The following is a 10,723-nucleotide window of genomic DNA, read 5'->3' on the forward strand; positions in this document are numbered from 1 at the left end:
CATAGTACGCTTGGTGTTTGTGTAGCGATTTAAGGACGCTTCCAGTATATTTATAGCCCATAATTTGTCATAACACTAATGGATTTTGTCGAAGAAACAGTCGTGATGTGCCCTTGTGATTCTGACATTATTGTGCCATCTTCATCCATATTTACTACTTTAATAATGGTGAAGTGACGTATAGTAAATCAAATGTATTATTATACATATTTTGATTTGTGCTTTGTATTGTTGTTGTTACTTATTTTCAATGACTTCCGTGATCAAGTAGTTTGTACACCGGTTTTCATCTGTGACCGATCTGATCAATGTAGAAAAACTAATTTTGTTATAATTATCTAGGGTCTTGGTGTTTGAGGTATAGTCGTTCTTTCCGATTTCCATAACCGCTCACGCGATACATGCAGCCGTAGACGCATACCACACCTAGAGGTGCCGGTGATGATTTTATACCGATTTATCGGATATCGAAGTTATAACAGGTAAAAGAACTAATATTAATTGCTATTTCGGTAACTACTCTAGCAAACCATAAAGTTTTTAATGCCTGAGTCTGTCATTAAAAAAAATAAACAACTTCTAAAATACGTCACGACAATCGTGTGTGTTTGGGCTGGTGATTTCGGTGTTTATTTATTGAAAACATACCGTAAGTAGCGTTGTTTAAGTTTACCGTGAATATAAATGTTTATAAACTATACTTTAAGGAGTAATTTCATGGTAAACGTTAGAACCACTCAAACGGAATATTATCATATCTATCCAAGTACACCAAAATTTTCATTAGTGCTTTTTAAGTGCAGGATTTGCGGTGTATTACTGCATTTTATTTGAGATGTTTTTGTTGGTAGTACGGAGGTATTTATTTAGCAACGCAGAATAATAATTTTTTATTTATAAAAAAACTTATATTTAAACTGAATGCTTTTCTGATTTGCGAAACCAAATAGCCGCCATTTTGCGGTAGGAGGAGCGCATCGCGTGAGTGGATAACACAGTGCTGTAGTTACTTACTTTGGGATCTGATCAACGTATGTGATGTTGTCTCATTTTTGTTTGTCTAATATTCTCTTTTGTTTGATGTTAATTCATGTTATCAATTTTACTGTCTATTTACTAATTATTGCAAGTGGTATTTACCTGTTATTGTTTGATACATTTAGTTTTTAGGTGTTTCTTAAGATAGTAATATAATAATGTACACAAATGTTAGTAAGCCATATATAAATAAAAATACATATCTATACTGAGATATAACTTTTAAGCATTTGTAAGCATAGTCAGCGGTTCCCTGGCGCTGGGTTTAACACCGTTAGGCTTTAGATGCACTTTTTTTTATAATATCAAGAGACGGGACGAACAAGTCGTGCGCCTGATGGTAAGCTACACGCCTGTCCATAACGGTTGCAGTGCCACTCAGAGCTTTGAATCGCAAAGATCTGAGTGGCACTGCCACTGCGCCCGTCACCCTGAGATATAAGTTAACAAGTCCCATGTGGCTGTAATTTCACCAGCACCCCTACCCTTCAGAATCGAAACACAGTAATGGTGACATTACTGCTTGGCGGCAGAAATAGGTAAGCTGGCAGTACTTCCCTGGACGAACTTTTTCACAAGGAGCTCTACTGCTACTTATCATTAGCGATGAGAGTATACAGTTACGTTTTAATATTAAGTTTGAGGAACTTAAGGGACTACGAAATGATATTGCCAATATTTGTAGAAGTACGAATATCCACAGTCTATCCACATTTTTCTAAACTTTAATGTAAAATATCGAGTTCTTAGGTTTTCGCGATTGTTACACATAGGAAATGAAACTGTTTTTCCGGATTTAAATCGCGTATATTTGTTTTTTCAAACAAACTGACGTTTCGGGCCCTTTACAGGTCCCATGGTCACGGTTGACTGAGGTAGTACAGTCTTCATCCAGTTATGTCTAATATTGATGCAAACCACCCTATTTTTTCCACTATAGTTACAATAGTTATTAACTAAATACCTTATTTTTAATTTTACAAAGAAAACATTCCAATTTACGCTATATTAAGTTTTACAAATTATTTTATTGAATGAATTTTTATTAAGTTCAATTTATTATTAATTATTAATAGAAATTATAATAAACTAAAACGTATTAATTAGTACTGCAGTTTTATGTCTGTTTGGGATTTTTCATTAGAGGAAATACTGGATCCCTAACCAATGGAGACTGAGTATTATCACTCCAGTCTTCAAAGGGAAGGGATCGGTGCAGGAGTGTGGCGATTATCGATATTATATATGTGGCATAAAGGTCATGTCCCACACCATGAAGCTCTTCGAGCGTATAATAGACTCTCGGATCCGACAGGAGAGTGCTGTCTCGGAGGGTCAATATGGGTTTCGGCCTGGTCTTGGGACCATGGATCCTGTTTTTGCCCTAAGGGTCATCATGGAGAAATACAGATTGAAGAATACGCCTCTGCATTTCATGTTTCTTGACATGCAGAAGGCCTTCGACTGTTTCCCCCGTGTAATGATCTGGTGGGCACTGAGATCCAAAGGGGTACCAGAAGCTTATATTGACATCATCCGAGACATGTACCGCGATTCCGAATCCATGGTTAGGACTGCTGTTGGTGACACTAAACCCTTCCCTGTCACAGTCGGAGTTCACCAGGGCTCAGTTCTCAGTTCCTATCTGTTCAGCGTGATATTAGACGAGGTCTCAAGCTCCATCCGAGACACGCATGAGCAACCCCCGTGGATGCTTATGTACGCTGACGATATCGCGCTGGCGGATGCGGATAGAGGGAGACTGGTACGACGAGTGAATGTGTGGAAGGAGTCGCTTGAGAACGGCGGTTTGAGACTAAATGTGGCGAAGACTGAGTACATGGTCTGCAACGCTACAGATCCCCTACCCGTACGCATAGGCGAAGACGCGGTCGAGCCTACGGGCCAGTTTAAATACTTGGGATCTGTACTTAGCGCGTCCGGAGACATCGACTGCGACGTCAGAGCCCGAATCGCAGCCGCTTGGGCAAAGTGGCGTGAGGTGACTGGTGTAATTTGTGACCCCAAGATGCCGGTTAAGCTGAAAGGACAGGTCTATAAATCCATCATCAGGCCTGTCCTTTTATATGGCAGTGAAACGTGGCCCGTACTTGAGCGTCATAAGCAGGAGCTGCGTGTCACGGAAATGAAGATGCTGCGCTGGATGTGTGGAGTTTCACGGAAAGACCGTGTCAGAAACTCCCGCATCCGCGGCAGCCTTCATGTCCGTGACATTGCAGATAAACTGCAAGAAAGCCGCCTACGTTGGTACGGCCACATCTTACGGAAACCGGCTTGCTACGTGGGAAACAAATGTCTGGCTATGCCACCTCCGCCGGGCCCCGGTAGAAGGGGCAGACCCAAGAAGTGCTGGCTTGACGTCGCCAAGGGTGATATGCGTGCCAATGGTCTCACCACTAAGGATGCCGAAGACCGTGCAAAGTGGAGGAGAAAGAGTAGGAAAGCGGACCCCGGGCTCCGCAGCAACCCTGCTGAGGACGCAACCGGGACAACGCTAAGATGAGAGAGACTGGATCCCAAACTGGTGGTACGGAGAAACCATCTTCCCTGTTGAAATTAGGATGTTTTTTAATTTCAATGGCCTCTCGCAGCATCCTGGGTAGATAACGGACTTCTTTTGCAAGGACCTGGGGTTTGTCAAACTTCATTGAATGTGTAGGTTTATCCATGACATGCTCGCATACTGCAGACTTGTTTACGCGACGGTGTTTGACATCAGCTACGTGTTCTTTGACGCGGGTATAAATACTTCGCTTTGTTTGTCCAATGTAAGAGAGACCGCACTCACAGTCAAGCTTGTAAACTCCTGCATCCTGTAAGGGGATGTTACATTTCACGGGTCTCAGAAACTGAGAAATCTTCTTCAGGGGCTTGAAATAGGTCTTGATAGATGCGCGCCTGAGGTCTATTGCGATCTTGTCTGTAACACCTCTCACGTAAGGTAAGATGGCAGGTCTTCGCTCGACTGTTGGTGGTTTCACACGGGGTCTGTGGCATTGGCGTGGAATCTTCAACTTATTCGCATGTAGGACTTGCTTTATATGTTGAAGTTCCCCTGCCAGATGATTACTGTCGCAGACACCATGTGCTCTCTGAAACAAAGATTTGCCCACGGTAGCTAGCTGGCTAGGATGGTGATGGGAATTACCATTGAGATACCTATCTGTATGGGTTTTCTTTCGAAAAACAGTATGGCCTAAGGTGTTATTAGGATTTCTTTTAATTAAAACATCTAAGAAAGCTAAAGTACCACAATTATCTTGTTCCATAGTAAATTGGATCTTTTAATGTAAAATTTTATGGCGTTCCTTTACATTAAGATACGGTGTTACTTATAAGGAATAGGAATATATACCCTTTCTATCGGCATCATAAAAATACAGATTTCTTTTCACATTTGGTCGGTTCTATTCCCTGAAGAGGCAAGCATATTTTTAAAGTTTTTATATACACACAGTATTACTTACTTTTATATATAAAATAACGTCTCCACGTAGAAAAATATTCTATGTACAATATTAAAAATAGTTTCTTTTCGTATTCCATAGCCATGTGACGCCTTGTATATGTAGGTATATACATTGTATTAGCTAATAATATACAATATGATTATTTATTATTTACTAGTTGTATACCTACTAATAATGTAATTGAATTGTTTATTTTCCTAGATATATATAGTAGGAGGTAGATACATAAAAAAGTAAGAAAGTTTATAAATAGAAAAGTACTCTGGGGCATCGAGCCCAGAAGACTGGCAACATGTCCCCTTTGAATTGCTAAATAACTGCCAGCAGCCTTGTGCTCACCGGAGGCTCCTACGAGGCGATCCAACAGCTCATTCGCTAGAAGTTTGCCTGTGGCACCCAGGGACCCAGGGTTTCATTCGCAAAAGGCACAATGCTGTAGCACTGAGCAAGGTTGGCGTATTAGTGTCTTTTGCGGTTCTCGGCCGCTCTGGCCACAGAGCCTGCGACGCCCACGCTTGCAAGGACATGGGACGGGGCTACAGAATCCACACAGGTTGCGTCCCACACCAGCTGTCTCAGCGTGAAAAATGATATCTGACAAATGTCCACCACTACCACAGTTAGTGATGTTGATTCTTTCATCAAAGTTTTTAATTACTTTTTGACAAAATGGTGGGTCTATTTCGTTAATCGCTTCGCGAATTTTGAGTTTTAAGGCTGCAATCGATTCGATTGGCTCCGTATAGACTCTGTCTTTAACATAACCCCATAAAAAATAATCCAGCGGTGTTAAATCACATGATCGCTGGCCACTTAACGGCTGAATTTCGTGAAATTATGCGATCGGGAAATTTGGTTTGCTATAAATTCATTGTTTCGGTGGCTGTGTGACTTGTGCCGTTGGCATCGGGCCGTTGTTTTTTTCGAAAATTCGCCTGGAAATGCGGTCACGGTCACGATTACGCTATCGAGAGATGTTAACAACTCAATTTTGGCCTATTATTGATGATATGAATACCACTAACATGTGGTTTCAACAAGACGGTGCCACAAGTCACACAGCCACTGAACGTTTCAAAGAACGTTTCACTCGACATTTCAATAGAATAACATAGAATCGAATAATTTATTTCATATTATTTATGAAATAATTGATATAAAGCAAATAGTATAAGTAAAAAATACATACAAGTACGACAATAAAAATTCAATTCACTGTAGAGGTAGAATTCACTATCCAATAAAAGGACTTACAGTCGGGTAAGAAATATTTCGTCGTTTGTAACACTTTCTAGCATTTTAGGTAGGTATTCGTAGACTCTGGACCTATTACTCGCGGGTCTCTCGTTGCTAGCTCGACGGGTAACGGATTTAAGTTTCCCTGTGTTTCGCAACGATCGACCTCATAAAGTTCAATCGAGCTTAGTAGTAACGAAACTCAATTCAACATCCATATAGTTAAATCATAAAATTTTGACACGATAAAGTACCTAATTGTTATTTCATGCAAAATAAAGTCAAAGCAGAATGTAATTAGGCTAATTTACGAAACGGCTATAGAACCCTATTATAGGCATGCCCTGCCATGTATATATAGTCGGTATATCGAGCCATTACCGCCGACTTAGCGTAAGCGACAAAATGCACTCATCAGTCGCGCGCGCAATCGTGCGTTCCAAAGTTACCTTTTACACGGAGGCTTTTCCGTTGTAATAAAAACACGAGCAATCGCGCGCGAAAGAGCGTTAGGTTAAAAAACTTCAAGCAGGTAATCAATCATGCACGTTTGCGCGTGCAGGCCCGCGCGCAAATCTGAATGTTTTTGGCGCTTACAATATTTTTGCTATCTCGTTCTAAAGATTTTTGAGGTTTTCAGGCGTTTAAGGTAACACTTGCGATGACGGGAATTGTCGACGCGTCTGTCCATTATAGTTTAAAATATCATTTCCACTGAAAAACGCTATTTATTTAAAAATGTTGCTTACGTACTAAATAAGTTGGCGGTCGTGACTCGATATGATGTTATCGGTAAATTATTCTTTGATTGTTTTATTAATTACAAACGTCACTGATATGGATTCATGGATGGCGGAAAAAAACATTGTATAAGACAATCTGGAAATTCCACAACATCTGTTTTTTCCTAGTGATGATAACAAATAATAAACAATGATAACAATTTACAGAAAACAAACAAAAAAATGACTGAATGTATGCTAGATGTACAACAAAAAATCTATTTAAAATGCAATGTTAAATTACAGCTGCATAAGAAGTTTTTGCGAACATTAGGCAAATTTAACAGCTCTAAATGGAATTTAAATGCCAAATATAGTTTTTGAAAGCCGTATTTCACAAATGCCGTGTGAACATTTATTCGACGTGATTATACAACATAAAAGCAATAATGCTTGTAGATGTACTTTTTCATACGATTTATTTGATTAAATAAAGAAGAACAGTTATTACTCTACTTTGTTTCTGGTTGTGAAATCTTATACGCGCTCCTCTAGATAGCTTTTTATGGTTCAAGAAAACAGCATACATATATATTAGACATTACGAACTGATTACTTACCAGTTCGTCTTTGGTTTTATTACAAGAAACACTATATTTGAAGTATGGCGTCCAGTAAACTTTGTGCACTACTTATTTTATTCGTGGTGCTTGGATTTGTTTGTGGTGCTGCAGTTGAACCAGCTCCATTAGGTGAGAATTACAAAATAATTTATTTACTAATTTATGGAAAACCAATAGTTTCATAACAATTACATAAAGTACACAAACAAATACCAATAGAGTTTTGAATTATTCAATAAAATGAGAAAAGATCTGTGAATTTACTGCATTTTTAGTAGCAATAAATTCCTTGTTGAGTTCGTCCAGGAAAGTACGGTCACCTTAACCATTTCTGCTAATAATGTAAGCATTGCTGCGTTTCGAGAACCTTTCTGCCCCAACAGCCGTCAGTTCTATGAGCTATGTGCCCTGCCCATTGCCACTTCAACTTATTAATCCTTTGGGCTATGTCGGTGACTTTCGTTCTTCTACGGATCTCCTCATTTCTGATTCGATCACGTAGAGATGCCGAGCATTGCTCACTCCATAGCTCGTGAATGACATTGAGCTTTTTTTAAGAGGCCTATAGTAATGATAATAAATAAATAAATACAATAAATTCTAATATCTTTCGTTACTGGCAAAGGAGAACTTCACGATAAAACTCGCATGTCGAAAAATGTTTACAAGTCTTGGAAACGTGTGAAACTCTGATAAAATTTGCATTGGTCAATCGTGGTGGACTATAGCTCAAACCCTCTTGAAGAAGACCTATACATAATATGTTGACGATGGAGACTATGATATTTGGTAAACAGTTCACATAACTGTTCATAGATATGTGATGACATCTACGCGCAAATTTCAGTATTTGTAATGTTTACAAAGATTCGTTGTTTACAGAATGTCCTCCCGGAGAAAAGTATTATAAATGTGCTCTACAAGTTTGCTATAAGACATGTAAGCATCTAAAACAACCACCGCCTTGTCCCTCTTTGCATCCAAGCTGCTTCGAGCCAGAGTGTGTCTGTGAAGGAGATACATTAAGAAATGACGAGGGTGTCTGCGTCACTATTGATCAATGTTGTAAGTATAGTGTAGTATAATAGTGTAAGTATAGTAGTGTCGTGAGGTTTCTTCAACTGGATGTTGGCGCCGTTCGACATGATCTTATATTATATTTACAAAATTACCGTACCTACAAAGTCATTTTTAAACCTGACATTGGCAAAAACATCGTGGAATTCGATGGAGCCATTATAAAGATGAAATTGGAATAGGAATAATCTTCCACATTAATATGGCGAGCGGCTAGAGAGTGGAATTCCCTGCCTGTGGACTTATTTCCTGAACGCTATAACTTGGACCTTTTCAAGGCGAGAGTGAATAGGCATTATTTAGGTGTGCATGCTACATCGTCGACCTCATCGTCAGTTTCCATCCGGTGAGATTGAGGTCAATTTTTTTACAAAAAAAGAATTGATCGTTGTTCCCAACGAGACGAGTTAATTGTAGAATTCTTAAAATACCGTTACAGAGAAACAAATTACAGAGCGTCATATTTAATGATAATACTGCTGAATTGGCTTATTAATTATTTTGTAAAAAAAAACCCGATTGCTAATTTGGAGCGTCGCTTTTTTGCGCAATCGTTCATTATCTTTAATGCTTCGCTAAGTACCTATTTCTGCCTCGATAATAGTATAATTATATAGTATAATTAGTAGCACAATAAATTTAAAGATAATTTCTGCAGATCGTGCTATACAAAACCTAATTAGAACAAAAAAGTATTTTTCCATTGCACGCCATCCCTTTGGGTCTTGTACCTTCCTCATTAAATTTTTCCCCGCCACTTGGATAAGTTCGTCAGTACAGCGCATTGGTTGCCTTCCTACGCTTCTGTACCCTTCTCTGGGCCTCTACTCAAGCGCCCTTCTACCCCATCTGTGTGGTCTTATCTACGGCATATATAGCCAGCCCATTTCCACTTTTTTCTGGCTATGTTGATAAGATTCGTTCTTCTCTGGACCTTTGTGTCCCTAAATCGATTACGAAGATAAATACCCAATACAGCCCGTCCCATAGCTCTCTGAGTGACTTGTATATTTTGCAATGTCTGTCTTGTCAGTGTCCATCACTCAACTCCGTAGACCATGACTATGAGGACACATTGCTCAAATGTCCTATGTTTGAGGTAAAACTTCTTAACTTGATTCGATTGACTCGTGTTGACGTGCTATATAAAATCCGCAACGGAACATGGTTGTATCATGGGTGTAACCTGGTTGTATAGAAAAGAGTAAGGGACTGTTATTCAGTAGGCATTATTTGACTATAACAAGTGTACTCGGCAATGGACCACTCTTGCCTCGTCAGATAAAACAGTAAGGGTGTGTTTACAATATGTCGTGACGACAGATACGACTGATCCGACAGATAGTGCAGTTTAAAGTGTTGTGGCCTGTGACTTTTATTTTTAAATTAAGTTGTTCATATGTAGGTCATACCTACACACGACACGTTTCGACATTTATGTCGTTCACGACTTTTTTGACGTTACGTCGACAGACTATCGAGACAATGGGAAGACCTGAAACGACTGTCGTCTGACGATAAATAAAACATCACGATAAAAATGTGACGACAGATAATCGCAGTTACTATTGTCGTCACCTTTTATTTGTCATTGTCTCATATTTGTAAACGACAAGGTAGCTGCCGAGAAACGATAAAAAACGCAGATAGTCGTTGTGCATGAACAGGCTAGACGCAACAGTCGGCCAACGGTAAATAAAACGTTACATCTTAATGAGAACGCGCCCTAACGTAAGACGTCGCGTAGCTGTTGATATTGACGGATAAAATAATCAGGCGTTTCGTTTATTTAACAAAATAAAAATTTTGTTGGTGTACATCAGAGCAACGAATGTGATGTTGTCTAATATTAATTCATTTATATATTAGTATTTATCAATTATCAATAACCTCGATTAACAAATTTCTTTAAAAAAAATTAAAAGTCTAGGAAATGTTGCACAGTAGTTCCGTGGGCACTTCTTTACTACTGTTGCTACGTACTGTTACGTAAATTCTAGGTTTTGTCTTTTAACATTTATTGCTTTACAAAAGTAATATCGAAATATTTTTAATATATTTTTTGGCAAAGGAGTTTGTCATTAGAGTACTAAAAATATTTAAGGACCATCAGGTTATAGTTAAGTTCAAATTATTTCAATTTAATAACTTTTACCATTGTTCACAGAGCAGTCCAGAATACCTTCCAATTCAAAGAAATGTAAGGAAATAAGTGTATACAATTTTCCATGGAAAGCACTCTTTCTCATTGTATGATAGTCATAAATATGTAGGAAAAGCATTTAGTATTTGTTTTCTTTCTACCAAATATTATGTCACGTATTTTTTTTTTATAAAACAGTGCACTGTGATATGAAATTAATTTATGAAGCACAGAAACGTTTAATCGTTTTGAAAGCGTCATAAAACTTCCATGTTACGATACTGCAGTGGCAACATAACCAACAAAACTATAGACAACTACTATAACCAATTCTGACAGATGATTTGTTAAGTCCGAAAAGATCATTTCGAATAATTACGAGGTTAAATGTCT

General features: G+C 38.6%; 1 long non-coding RNA gene across 1 annotated transcript; it reads left to right on the forward strand.

The window, feature by feature from the left end:
* Positions 1-7,152: 7,152 nt before the first annotated feature.
* On the forward strand, positions 7,153-10,487 carry LOC113229298. Its single transcript, XR_003310404.1, has 3 exons — positions 7,153-7,239; positions 7,993-8,175; positions 10,355-10,487. It is a non-coding gene; the product is annotated as an uncharacterized LOC113229298 (long non-coding RNA).
* The last annotated feature ends 236 nt before the right edge of the window (positions 10,488-10,723 follow it).

This window comes from Hyposmocoma kahamanoa, unplaced genomic scaffold (genome assembly GCF_003589595.1).
Source record: "Hyposmocoma kahamanoa isolate Upper Pololo Valley unplaced genomic scaffold, ASM358959v1 296, whole genome shotgun sequence".
In the NCBI taxonomy this organism is placed as follows: Eukaryota; Metazoa; Arthropoda; class Insecta; order Lepidoptera; family Cosmopterigidae; genus Hyposmocoma; species Hyposmocoma kahamanoa.